Source organism: Salvelinus sp. IW2-2015, unplaced genomic scaffold, assembly GCF_002910315.2.
Source record: "Salvelinus sp. IW2-2015 unplaced genomic scaffold, ASM291031v2 Un_scaffold1517, whole genome shotgun sequence".
Lineage (NCBI taxonomy): Eukaryota > Metazoa > Chordata > Actinopteri > Salmoniformes > Salmonidae > Salvelinus > Salvelinus sp. IW2-2015.
The window spans coordinates 143,281-157,273 of NW_019942958.1; the positions used below are offsets into that span (position 1 = coordinate 143,281).

The 13,993-nt window shown below is 48.0% G+C and overlaps 2 long non-coding RNA genes across 3 annotated transcripts in view; both read left to right on the forward strand.

Annotated features, from left to right (window-relative positions):
- The window catches only part of LOC139024448 (uncharacterized), a 10,898-nt gene extending 6,989 nt beyond the window's left edge, over window positions 1–3,909 (forward strand). Inside the window, exon 3 of the long non-coding RNA XR_011475766.1 lies at window positions 3,875–3,909. This is a non-coding gene — a long non-coding RNA (uncharacterized lncRNA). The remainder of the gene's footprint in view (window positions 1–3,874) is intronic.
- Window positions 3,910–4,209: 300 nt separating this feature from the next.
- LOC139024447 (uncharacterized) lies at window positions 4,210–13,880 on the forward strand. Of its 2 annotated transcripts, none has more exons than XR_011475764.1 (3): window positions 4,210–4,273; window positions 12,859–12,958; window positions 13,768–13,880. It is a non-coding gene; the product is annotated as an uncharacterized lncRNA (long non-coding RNA). The 2 variants fall into 2 exon arrangements; XR_011475765.1 differs by having other exon boundaries at window positions 4,216–4,277; window positions 12,836–12,958.
- Window positions 13,881–13,993: the final 113 nt, after the last annotated feature.

The following is a 13,993-nucleotide window of genomic DNA, read 5'->3' on the forward strand; positions in this document are numbered from 1 at the left end:
TGGCCGTCATCAGTCACACAGAGGGTGTCTGGTCCTGCGCCTGAATTCTCTCCCAGTCATCAGAACAGAGCATTGTAGGGGGGGGGGGGGGGTAGGTAGGTGCATGGTCTGACATCAATGTGTACGCAATTACAATTTATATGGTCATTTAAAAAAATATAATAACAACAAAACTGGTGGCATGTAGGCTATGGTGTAATGATGTCTTCGCTTAGGTTGGACTCTTATGTGAGTTGTTATAACCAAGCCATAAAAAACACACTATGTCACAACAGGTCTAAATATGTTTGACAGTGTTATGGCCATATTATGACAAGTTATGTTCAATGGTTATGACAAATGTCATTAACGATGTGATGACCTGGGTGTCAATAGATGGTTAGTGTCCAAGCTTGTTAGCCCAAAGGCTTATATAGTGGAACGTTTGACATTCCTAAAAACGGGCTATGTCAAAACGGATCCCTAATACTACCACCCTATACTTGGAACCTAGACACTCTCCCTTCCTCTCACTACTCATATGCATTTGCAACAGAGTGAGCTCAAACCATAACAAATCCAACAACACAACACTATGCAGATATCAAATAACTCCCGCACCCCTACGATGACACCAATGCTCTTCCTCCCTTGAACTGCTATACATGGCCTAATGTGTTACCTTAGCCAGCCAACCATAGCGCGTGCGCTCCAGGCCTGGCTGTTCTCTCTCTCTCTCTGACCGCCGATCCGTATCTATCCACTATCCTCGTAACATGCCACCGTTCCTCCCCTCCACCCCCCGTTTCATGCCCAATCGTCGTAGGAAAGGATAGCTCCAGTCTTCTCTGATCTCCTGCGCCTGTGACCCTTTCCCTGCTCTTTGTCTCCCACAATCGCATACCAACGCCAGTGGGGAGCGCCTGCGTGGCGCACCTTGAGTAGGAGTTGCCAACAGCAAGAGCAGACAGGGAGAGAAGAGGAAAAGAAGGACAGAGTCGAGTTGTACAAGATAATTAATAAAATAGTAATCCTACTAGTTAGGCTTACGTCAGTTTGAGTTCAGTGACGGAAAAGCCGCGTGTCCGGAAGAGCGGCCGGGAGCCAAAATGCGGGCCCGCGCGACCCAGAGACGCCCGGCGGCAACGCACAAACTTACCGATACGACAAACGACGCGGAAAAGAGACGGGAACGGCTAAGGGGAAGAAAGCGAAACTGTAAGACGAAACCAAAACATCGGTGACCCAACCCAGACCGACTTAATGGATGAGAATTAATAGTAAGGATATTAATCGAGCCCAGCAAAAGATAAATCAGAGTACCCATAGCGTAGGCGACCCTCCAGTTTATTCCCCATATTCGTAAACACCTAGACATCTATAGAGCATGTTGGTGGAAACGTAGATTACTGACACGACCTTAGCTAGGGTACATTACCGTGGCTTGAGTTGTCTTCTTCTCCTTATTCAGTTGTTCTTTCTTTTTTTCCCTTTTGTATACCAGTATTGCACTTTAAGTTCATCTAGAGATCATCTTTTTGTTAGTTTCAGTGCATATAATTAATCATGTGTTTTGCCGACCACTTCCATCTTGCATCGTGGAGCCCGTCCCGAGTGACATCAAAGTGGTCTCTTCCCTGTGTGCTGCTTTGACTGTTAACCCATACAACGGTGCATCACGCTTGACGGATTTAGATGCAAGCATGCCTCGCGCTAGAGGACTGACTACAGCTTTGCGCCAAAGACATAAACCCAACTGCCTCACAAATTAACAAGACTCGTGGGTGGCTGAGTCAGACAGGTGGTGCACAACTTCGAGTATGACAGCACCTCTCACTAATGAGAAGAAAATAATTGTTCCCAAATTACACCTTCAGATTTAGCTAGCGAAGGAAAGCTATAAATTACAGTGCCCAAATGAAAGAACAAATCACCTCGCTCATCAAGTCCCGCAACTTTTCAAACGATCTACGTCAGTCACATGGAGATCGCCGTTTGTGCTCGAAGAATATTTACACACCAAAGATATTTCGAGGCTTATCTGCCTATCCATTCCACTTGAGCTTACTGCTCGTCACTTCTGGAAAAAAACTGCCCCTGACAAATCGGATCTATCACCTGCCGTTCAGTGTACAAGGACAATTGCTTTCGACCCGAACCTACCAATGCCCTTTGGTCTCGCGCGTCATTACAGATGCTCGTTAAGTGGTACACAGCCAGATGTTGATAATAGCCGCGTCACTCACTGAGTTTTACCGTTCTCTAACATGAAACAAGACTCTCAGTCAGTGCCCATCGGAACGAACCGACAGTCTAGAATGCAACATATCTCACCTCCAAACGAATGGGAGCTTATTAGTGACGTACGCGTTTAACTGAGAGAACAAGTAGACAAACCTAATTCTCATATTTTGGACTTGGAGGTTGAGCAACGAAGATTTGTAGAAAAATTAAAATAATAAACAGTTGGCTCGCAATTGGAGTTAGTGTGTTTGGCTTTCTTGCTTTTCAGTTTCTGTACCCGCTATTGTGAACACTTGATACGAGATGACGCTATTAAAGACTCTAGAACGGTGCTACCCACTAAACGTCCAAAGGCGATATTACGTCAGGAGATATTCGAGCATTTCATTCGCGGCTATCTAATTCTACTAGCCGCAACAAGTCGTGTTGTTCTTGAACAAAACAATCAACAGAATAATAGAACTCAGCAGACATGAACTTATTTGTATATATCGTGGAGCAAAGCACCCTGTGCGCAGATCTTGTTCCATTGCATCCAGCGATCTACAGAACCTTAAGCCAAAGGCTGGTACAACAGCAAGGCAACTACGAGCTGCCGTTACATTTGCGTCTGTGACTGTACTGGCGCGTGCTTTCATTTGCACCGCGTTTAATATACTGGATTCTACACAAAACCACTTTTAAGTCATTAGCGCTATCCATACGGATTCCTCAGAGTAGAAACAGGTAGCGTTCTTTTTTAACATGGATTACTTCTGGTAAATAAGGCTCTGGTAAAAAAAAAATAAGTAACTTGATGGAAATGACAGAATGTTTAATTTTATCCTGGGTTGTCAGAACATCAAGAGAAAACGCTTTGCAACAGAAACCAAGTAGTTTTCCTCCGTGTGGTTTGTAATACATACTCTAACAAGAATAACACGAGCAATTACCCTTAACACAAGGGCCCGGAGTATTCCCAAATGGCACCATATTCCCTATATAGTGCACCACTTTAGACCACAACCATGACCATTGGTCCTGGTTGAAAGTAGTGCACTATATAGGGAATAAGATACCATTTGAGATGAAACCCAAGGCTTGACCAGCCCTAAATATACCCGAACCAAAGTCTCCTGGCCAGGTTACGAGGCAAACAGAAACTCCTGGCCCTAAAACAAAGTGAACACACAGGATTAGTCCCAAATGGCACCCTATTCCCTATGTAGTGCACTACTTTTGACCAGGTAGTGCACCGTATAGGGTGCAATTTGGGATACACACATAGTTCAGTTCAATCCACGTGTGAGAACAGGTCGGAGTCATATTGATAGGTGAGAACAGGTCGGAGCATATTGATAAGGTGAGAACAGGTCGGAGTCTATATAAAGTGAGAACAGCTTAGTGAATTGACCGGATCATGACTATGTATGCTCCGGTCAATCAGTCAGTCAGTTTCTATCCCACCAGCCAGTCAGTCAGTTTCTATCCCACCAGTCAGTCAGTCAGTTTCTATCCCGCAGTCAGCAGTCAGTCAGTTTCTTCTCTCATCAGTCTCGCCTATCCCGTCCGCAGCCAGTCAGTCAGTTCTATCCCGCCAGTCAGTCAGTCAGCACAGTACAGTTCATATCCCGCCAGTCAGCCATGCAGTCAGTTTCTATCCACCAGTCAGCCAGTCAGTCAGTTTCTATCCCACCAGTCAGCCAGCAGTCAGTTTCTATCCCCCACCAGTCAGACCCACGTCAGTCAGTTTTCTTATCCCACCAGTCAGCAGTCAGTCAGTTTCTATTCCACCAGTCAGCCAGTCAGTCAGTTTCTATCCCACCAGTCAGCCAGTCAGTCAGTTTCTATCCACCATCACCAGTATCAGTCGTCTATCCCACCAGTCAGCCAGTCAGTCATTCTATCCCACCAGTCAGTCAGTCAGTTTCTCATCCCAACCAGTCAGTCAGTCAGTTTCTATCCCACCAGTCAGTCAGTCAGTTTCATCCCACAGTCAGTCAGTCAGTTCTATCAGTCAGTCAGTCAGTTTCTATCCCACCAGTCAGTCAGTCAGTTTCTATCCCACACAGTCAGTCAGTTTCTATCCCATTCTGTCCGTCTGTCTGTCTGTCTGTCTGTCTGTCTGTCTGTCTGTCTGTCTGTCGTTCTGTCTGTCTGTTCTGTCTGTCTGTCTGTCGTCTGTCTGTCTGTCTGTCTGTCTGTCTGTCTCACGAGAGCGGGTGGGATGGAGAATGGAGGAGCTTCTTCAGTTGCCAGTCTTGGGAGTCTGAGGCTCACTGAAGCAGGGTTGTGAGCAGGCTGGGCAGAGAGGAAGTCGGGCGTGGCGGAAGGTGCACAGGGATCTGGCTGGCGTCTGAGGCTGTCGCTGAGAGCTGAGGAGGGTAAGACAGCTGTCCTGGACTGAGACCCAGCCTGACTATAAGACACTGGGATAGCAGAGAGGATAGGCTGGACCTGGTAGAAGGAGAGAGGAGAGGACATTAAACACACCACACCAGAGACACGGAGAACACACAAACGGTTTCTCCTCTTTTCACTTACAAATAAGCTTGACTTCCCTACTCCTCGTTTGTGTTTTCAACTACTAACTAATACCACACAGACTAAGTAATACATTACCACACACAACTAAGTAATATCATACCACACAATACTAAGTAATACATTACCACACCTAGTCAAATACATCTAAATACTAATCATGATCTAACCATAGCCATTTCTGTGGTGAAACCGTTCCTGGCTTCACAGGTCTTGCCTTATGCCCACTAAGAACACGGGATCCTCACAATCAGACTCTCCTCGACACTTACCAGGTCCCTCTCTGCGTAAGGAGGGGTGGTCTGGCTCAGGAGAAGGCTGTGCCGCTCCGGGAGCCCTGGTGACATGTGGAGCATGGGCTGCTCCGCACCTACCATGAAGCCGGTTCGATGGCTCAACCCTCATATCCATGGCCTCGGACCGGCCACGGCTTTCCTATTGGTGAGGGGCCAGCTGCGTGGCGCTACTGCGCGGGCCCCCTGGTAGGCGCGTACGGAGTGCATGCGGGTGCTGGTATGGGTGTTCCATCCACACTTGCTGTGGCGGTCGTTCTGAACGATCACGACTGGGGATTAGATGGGAGAGAATACCACCAGGAGCGGCTAAATCAGACCAAGGTACTCTTGCTTGAGAAAGTCCCACATGGTCTCTTCTCAGGCGCGTAGTTGAGAAGCAAAGGGAAAAAAAAAAATACACACCTATAACATTGAGGGAATACGTTTCAGCCAAGCAGGCTATTAGAGACATTTAGTTGAAGCCACTACACAAAGACCTTCACGAGTCTCCATTTTGCGTTGGAGTGGTTCAATAGTCGAAGAGAACCGACTGTTATAGTGGGAAGAGAGAAAGACCCCGAGTGATGTCTGGGGTTGGCCAATACCCCAGCTGGTAACCATAGTGAGTGTAGTATGGCGAAGCAGTTAGGAGAGCTGAGCATATAACATTCATACTCAAAGACAGGGAGCTAGCAGTTAGAAGAGTCGTGATGTGTGTGTTGTGTGTGGTTGACAGGGCAAGCAATATGTAGTGCAAGCATGAGCGAACACCAGGCCACACTGATCGCATCAGACCTTATCGTCAAGACGAGCGTGATGAAACCCGTCAGTAACACAAGACATCCACAGCGTTCTCTTCAGGAAGATTAACTCTACGTACCAGCATCAATTCTTTGCCAATCAAGCTCCAACACTCTATTTCTGAGGACGGAGGGTTCAGTTTCATCTTTTAAAGAAGACAAATGTTGCCAAACAACACCTCTTGTGTAACATTCCACTCTTACGACAATGCTGCCAGATTTCATAAAGTATACCTACGGCCAGTCTTAGGTGTTTCTATGTCAAAATATAAATAGGTTAAATGAAGATACTATTCTCAGGTTCATGTCTGTGATCATCATAGTGGCCATGAATCAGTCTCATGATCGCATGCAGGCACAGTGATACAATACAGAGTTTGGATATGAAAAAAAAAAAGATCGTCAGCTTGATTGTATCTTCCCCAGCACTCCAAAAAAGAGGAAGACGGATGTTAGTTCCACCTCAAGTGAGTCCAGTCGGTTACTAACAGTGTAGATTTCTGTTCCATCTGCAAGGAGCAGAGAGTGGCAGTTCCAACAATTGTCGGGGTAGGTTTGGTCTTTTGAATTAGACAATCCGATGCACCGTCCCCACCCCACTCCAGGAGAGCTAGCTGGGCCCTTTTGTGCGCGTCCCCAAATATGGATGCCCACAGGCTCCACTCTATCGAGATGGATGCCGTTCCTATTTGCCTTGTGAGGATCTCAGCGGTAGTTGCACCTAGTTTTTATGTAAGTCAGCAGGACGTTATAATCAGCTTGTCGCTCCTATTTTCGAATGCAGCGAGGTAGTGCGCCATAAGTTTTTTGATGTCAGTTAACGCGTGATGATAGCACACTAGTTCACTTGATCTATCACGTAGTGAGCCAGGGGGACAAGTTCGCGCCTAGAGCAAGCGGAAGTAAGTATTGTTGCCATTCGGGACCGCACATCTCTGCTGGCTATCGATCTTCAAATGGGTCGCCGTAGCGTCGGTCAAACCACTTCACTGTATCAGTCACATCTAATTCAACAAAGCCCCATTTTTACCTCAAGCAGATTGCTGTTAAGACCTATGACATGGTACAACAAAGCAAGTACCGATAGAGACACAGCTAGGGTCAGAGGACTACTACGAGTCAGAACTGTACTCGGCCTCCCAGCCTATCTAAGCAGGAGGCAGCGAGAAAACTATCGGAGACGTGTGTCTGAACTGACCCCCAGACTACAGGATACGTAACAGTCAGTTATACTGACCACTTACCAGACTACAGAGAAATACTACAGTACTGAAACAGGAGGGCCCACCAGATCTCACTGAGAGATACTCACAGATGCTGAGCAGCTGATCCCCCAGTATCTTACCAATAGTCTGGATACTACCAGTCTGTAGATCTGACCGTCCAGACTACAGAGATCTACTACCAGTGTCTGATCTTGCACTCCACACCAGAACTACAGAGAGATACTTACGTCTGAACTGACCCCCCAGACTATCAGGATGTAATACTTTTGACAGTCTGAACTGGACCCCCGATGACTTACAGAGAATACTACGTCTGACTGACTCCCCCAGACTACAGAGGTACTACCATGTACTCAACTGCCGGGTCCCGGGCGGGGGTATGCCCTCCAGCTACAGAGAGATACTACTAGTCTGAACTCGACCCCCAGACTACAGAGAACACTACAGTCTGAAACTGACCCCCCAGACTACAGAGAATACTACGAGATCTGAAGCGACCCCCAGACTACAGAGAATACTTACAGTCTTGAACTGACCCCAGACTACAGAGAGATGTACTACCAGTCTGAACTGATCCCCCAGAGCTACTAGTGACGAGATACTACAGTCTGAATGACCCCGACTTACAGAGAGATACTACAGTCTGAACTGACCTCCAGACTACAGGAGAATACTACAGTTCGTGGATACTGACCCCCTAGACTACAGAGGAATACTAACAGTCTGAACTGACCCCACTAGGCACTACATAGAGAGATTACTACAGTCTGAACTGAACCCCCAGACTACAGAAGAGATACTACAGGCTGAAACTACCCCCAGACTTCACAGAGGATAGACTCACAAACGGAAGTCTGAACTGACCCCCAGGAACTACAGGATACTACAGTTCTGAGACTGCCCCCCTGCCCAGGACTACATGAGATACTACAGGCTGTAACTGACCTCCCAGGAACGTACGAAGAGCTCACATACCTCTGAACATTAACCCCCAGGAGTTACTACAGAGAGCAGTGGAGGAGGTTGGCCTTTCTATGAGTGCACACAGCATTGAGCAAAACAATTAAAGCATATACCTTTTTAATTTAATCAATCTTGGTGAGTTACAACATGTTTAGTTATATCATTGTTGTGATAGTGCAAGGAAGACTTACGTCGGGGCTTTACCGGGCACTAATTCATGTTACCACAGCCAAAGAACAAGCCAGGCACACACGCGAACGCAACAAGATTAAACTGATCATAAGATGACAGCTGTCACTACGGAATCTACCGAGGGTATTGGTCAAATGTGCTCCACTATTGTCCGCCCGGAATAGTAAGTAGTCAGCCATCGGAAGAGAGATGAGACTATTGGACCCTATTCGCACTCCAGGAAACATAGTGTATTTCTTGAGGCGAAAAAGGCCAATTCTTCTCTGAACCCCTCCCCCCCCTTTCCACATTATTGTACATATACAGCCTGATATGCGTGAACAAATGGATTACTCAAGTCACACATTATAGCGACAATTATTAAGTCATGCGAACCCTATCTACCGCAGCAAGCAGATGAATATGGCCTGCCATAATTAGACACTATGCCAGAGCCCAACTAATCCGACAGGATTGTTTTGGTGTGAAGACCTAATGGCTCTATTATTTAGATAAGTATTTCAGACCGTCTAGGTCTTAGCTAATGAGACCTCCAAGGACAATTGAGCGCTCAAGTGCTCTGCTGGTTTCCATCCTCATCTTCGCTGTATAGACTATTGTCCCTACAAAACTCAGGAGACGATGATATTTGAGGCTTGTTGAGACCACACAACCTGTCTTGCTACTATATAATTAGTGCAGGCCAATCGTCCGCCAAACATTGACAGTTGCATTGTCTCAGGAGCGAGCAACACCATCTGCTCATGTCAGTCGAGCCAGCGAATTTATGCGTTAGACGCTACCGAGAACACACAGTCATCTGGAGTTAAACAGGTTCCCAAAAATAATGTAGCTGTGCTCTGAACAGTTGAAGGTCCCCAAGAACCACCCAGTGGCCCAATCCAGTTCAGTGTCTCAGAAATGGAAGCGCAGTTCCCAAATCGGTCTATGAGGTTTGCCTGCTATGCAGGTCCAATCTGGGGAGGAGGATGTGGACCTTAAAGGCTAACCCACCAAGCTCTTCCCAGACTGGCCGCCGCCAAACTTGATATACACTAGTCGAGGGAACAACACCCGGATGAGGGTATGGTGCAAGTGCCATTGCAAATCTGACCGTACACGACATGAGAGCAGGTCGCACATTACAGTCGGACATTAGTCTATGTCTGCGCTCCTCTCAGTGAAACTATTAATATATTAGTATATAGTGTTTCTTGTTTAAGCCAATCATACTGTAGTGATCATACAGATTACAGTTGTTTAGGTGCCAGAAAAGGAGCTCCAATTTATTGGCTATATCCTACATATAAATAAAGCTCTGTCTCCCGGGACTGAGTAATGGTAATACGAGAGCGAAGGAACGCTCAACCCCCTTAAACCCATCGGAAGGCACTGGAAAACGACCAGAGAATACGACCTTCCACGAAGCGAGAGAACTCACAGTTGTGTGTCGCTGTGCACGCCACCACCCAGGGCATATTAATGATAGTAACTGATCCCAGAGAGCGCCACATAGGAGAAAGACACGTTACTAACGCCGAATCACGAGAAGAAGAAGGGCAGTCGGACGGTGAAGGCTTTACGTAGTCCAGCAAGGCTGTAACTGAGCGGCCCACCACACCCACGCTAGAGTATCAACCAAATCATCTGACTTCACCGCGATGAAACGCTTCACACGAGTTACTTTCTCACTTAGATTGTCCAAGTCTCTAGGGAATACACCAAAGTTCTAAGAGATCAGGGCAAACGGTTGTGTCTTCTCTTCCAAGAGGACGAGTTCAGGATTATTGTAACAAGCCCTCTGGTTAACGAAAGGAAACGATGCGCCTCAATCAGAGTGCGATACTGCTGTGCGAGCATCGGTAACAATAGTCCACCCGAATGGATATTCTCTCAACACATCGCACCGACAGGGATACATACATTCGCTCTCATCTCATATCAGAAAAGAACAGGCCAGTCGGACGAGGGATGTATGTGTTCACAAATTGTAACAAACTACAGACTCAAGTCCTTTTGTTCACCGCGACTGAGGAAGATTTTCCGCACAGAACCTAATGCCGGATCCGCTGGCCATTTGATCGTACTTGCCCAAGGAGATATAGCAACTCGCCCCTAGGTATGCGGAAACAGACCTTGGTGATATCCCCCCTCAAGCCAATGACACCACGACGGGCCTCAAGGATACTTGCACTGGGTTGACTACACATGCAGAACTGAAAAACCACAACATATCCTCGAGGCTCATTTATTTGTAGGCTGTCCGGTAGTTTAGATAGAGTGTTCATGAACAAGGATATAATCTAAATTCTTAATCCAGCATATTGCACGCTGTTAGCACTTGCGCTGCTAACAACCTCTACTTTCGACGAGCACTGGCAACACCAACGTCTGGCCCGAAGTGCTACAAGAGGCCCCTGTGCCACCGCCATTCCTTTCGGCAAATCTGACCCACACCCCATTTTTGGCTCCTCCCTTACCTATATGCAGAAACTTCATAAAACAGGAAGCACTCCATTCTAAGACTATTCAACGTGGTGCTGAACCAAAGCGGAATCCACGCTTCATCAATAGTTTTGAGGCATGCAGACCTGGGATATGTCATCCCCCGGGTACCTTCTTAGCAATAATATTGGACATGCCTACACTTAGATCGGTTTGACCCTGATTTCATCTTAATGACTAAATTCGCACTCAAAGATCTGACAGAGTTTGAGAGGACCAGTGGGGCACCGTAGAGCAAGAATGGAAGAAAGAGCCAAGCACCAATACAGGTGTGCCAAAGCTTGTAGCGTCATAACCAAGAAGACTACGAGGCTGTAATCTCTGCCACAAAGGTACTTCAACAAAGTAAGGCTGTGAGTAAGAGGGTTTGAATACTTAACTGCAAATTGATTATTTCTACGATGATTAATTTTTATAAATTTGCAAACACTTCTAGGTGCATGTCTGACATCAATGTGTACGCAATTACAATTTAATATGGTCATTTAAAAAAATATATATAACAAACAATGTTGGCATGTAGGCTATGGTGTAATGGAATGCTTTGCCTTGTAGGTTTGGACTCTTATGTAGGTGTTATAACCAGCCATAAAATAACACACTATGTCACAACAGGTCTAAATATGTCTTGACAGTGTTATGGCCATATTATGACAAGTTATGTCAATGGTTATGACAAATGTCATAACGTGTGATGACGCTGGGTGTCAAGTGTTAGCCACAAAGGCTTATTATAGTGGACGTTTTGACATTCCTAAAAACGGGCTATGTCAAACGATACCCTAATACTACACCCTATACTGAACCATTTCAGTTGTTGTGAAGATTTAACCAAGTTTGTTTGATGCCTTCATCCTGACTACTGCTGCCTTCTTGGAAAAAGAGACTGCCTGAAATGGGACTTCCTGGTTCAGTTAAGAATGCCATTCCGAACACCGTGCCCTTTGTGGGAATTAAGATGCCCGTTAGGGACACAGCCAATAGCGGTCAACACTGATTTAACGTCTAAATACAACCTGCATGGAAACGAGAGAGAGACAACAACAAAAAAGACCGATCGTTTAATAAAAATAAAAAACTAAATCTCATATTTGGTTGGGTGAAGAATTTGTAGTAAAAATTAAAAAAAAGGCCAAAAAGGTTTCTTGCTTTCAGTTTCTGTACCCGCTTTGTGAACTTGATAGGATACGTTTTAATAGAACGTTTTACCACTAAACTACATTTACGCAGTATTCAGACATTTCATTCTTGGCTGTCATCTACAGCGCAAAATCTGTTGTTTAAAAAATAAAAATAAAAAATCAGAATATGACTTTTTGTTTATCTGACAACACCGGTGTTTTGCATTGCACACTAAAGACTGGTAGCAGAGAGGGGACCTTCATGTATCGCTGTGCTTTCACCGTAAGGTTACCAAAATAAGCACCAACGGCCTATGAAACAGAGTTTTTAACATGATTACTCTGGTAAATAAGGCTCTGGTAAAAAAAAAAATAAGTAACTTGATGGAAATGACAGATGTTTAATTTTATCCTGGGTTGTCAGAACATCAGAGAAAACGCTTTGCAACAGAAACCAAGGTAGTTTTCCTCCGTGTGGTTTGTAATGAACATACTCTAACAAGAATAACACGAGACATTACCCTTAACACAAGGGCCCGGAGTTATTCCCAAATGGCACCATATTCCCTATATAGTGCACCACTTTAGACCACAACCATGACCATTGGTCCTGGTTGAAAGTAGTGCACTATATAGGGAATAAGATACCATTTGAGATGAAACCCAAGGCTTGACCAGGCCCTAAATATACCCTGAACCAAAGTCTCCTGGCCAGGTTACGAGGCAACCAGGAAAACTCCTGGCCCTAAAACAAAGTGAACACACAGGATTAGTCCCAAATGGCACCCTATTCCCTATGTAGTGCACTACTTTTGACCAGGGTAGTGCACCGTATAGGGTGCAATTTGGGATACACACATAGTTCAGTTCAATCCCACGTGTGAGAACAGGTCGGAGTCATATTGATAAGGTGAGAACAGGTCGGAGTCATATTGATAAGGTGAGAACAGGTCGGAGTCATATTGATAAAGTGAGAACAGCTTAGTGAATTGACCGGATCATGACTATGTATGGCTCCGGTCAATCAGTCAGTCAGTTTCTATCCCACCAGCCAGTCAGTCAGTTTCTATCCCACCAGTCAGTCAGTCAGTTTCTATCCCGCCAGTCAGCCAGTCAGTCAGTTTCTATCCCGCCAGTCAGCCAGTCAGTCAGTTTCTATCCCGCCAGTCAGCCAGTCATCAGTTCTATCCCACCAGTCAGCCAGTCAGTCAGTTTCTATCCCACAGGAGGGGGCGCGGGCGGCGACGGGGGGGGGGGCGGCGGGGGCCGGCGTGGGGGGGCGGGGCGCGCGGGCGCGGGGGGTGAGGGGCGGCGGGGGGGGGGGGTGGGGGGGGGCGGGGGGGGGGGGGGCTGGCTGCCGGCGCGCGGGGGGCGGGCGGAGCGGGCGGGGGCGCCGGGGGCAGCGCGGGGAGCGCGCGCCGGGGGGGGGGGGGGGGGGTAGCGGGCGTGGCGGGGGGCGCGGGGGGGCGGCGGCCGGGGGCTGGGGGGCGGGGGGGTGGCGGGCGGGCGGCGCGGGCGGTGCGCCGCCGGGGCGGCGCGGGGCGGGGCGGGGGGGCCGGGGCGGGCGGGGGGCCTGGGGCCGGGGAGGGGGGGAGCGGAGGGGGGGGGCCGGGGGCGGGGCGCGGGAGGGGGCGGTGGCCGCGCGGCGGCCCGACCGCGCGGGGCGGGCGGGCGCGGCGGAGCGCCGGCGCGGGGGGGGCGGGGGGCGGGGGGGGGGGGGGGGCGGGGCGCGGGGGCGGGGAGGGCGGCGGGGGAGGGGCGGGGGGGCGGGCGGGGGGGGCGGAGGCGGGACCCGACCCGCCCCCCGAGACCAGCCAGTCAGCCAGTCAGTCAGTTTCTAGTCCCACTCAGTTCAGCCAGTCCAGTCAGTGTTTCTATCCCACCCAGTCAGCCAGTCAGTCAGTTTCTCATCCCACCAGTCAGCCAGTCAGTCAGTTTCTATCCCACACAGTCCAGCCAGTCCAGTCAGTTTCTATCCCACCAGTCAGCCAGTCAGTCAGTTTCTATCCACCAGTCAGCCAGTCAGTCAGTTTCTATCCCACCAGTCAGTCAGTCCAGTCAGTTTCTATCCCACCAGTCCAGTCAGTCAGTTTCTATCCCACCAGTCAGTCAGTCTTTCTATCCACCAGCAGTCAGTCAGGTTTCTTATCCACCAGTCAGTCATCAGTTCTATCCCATCAGTCGCA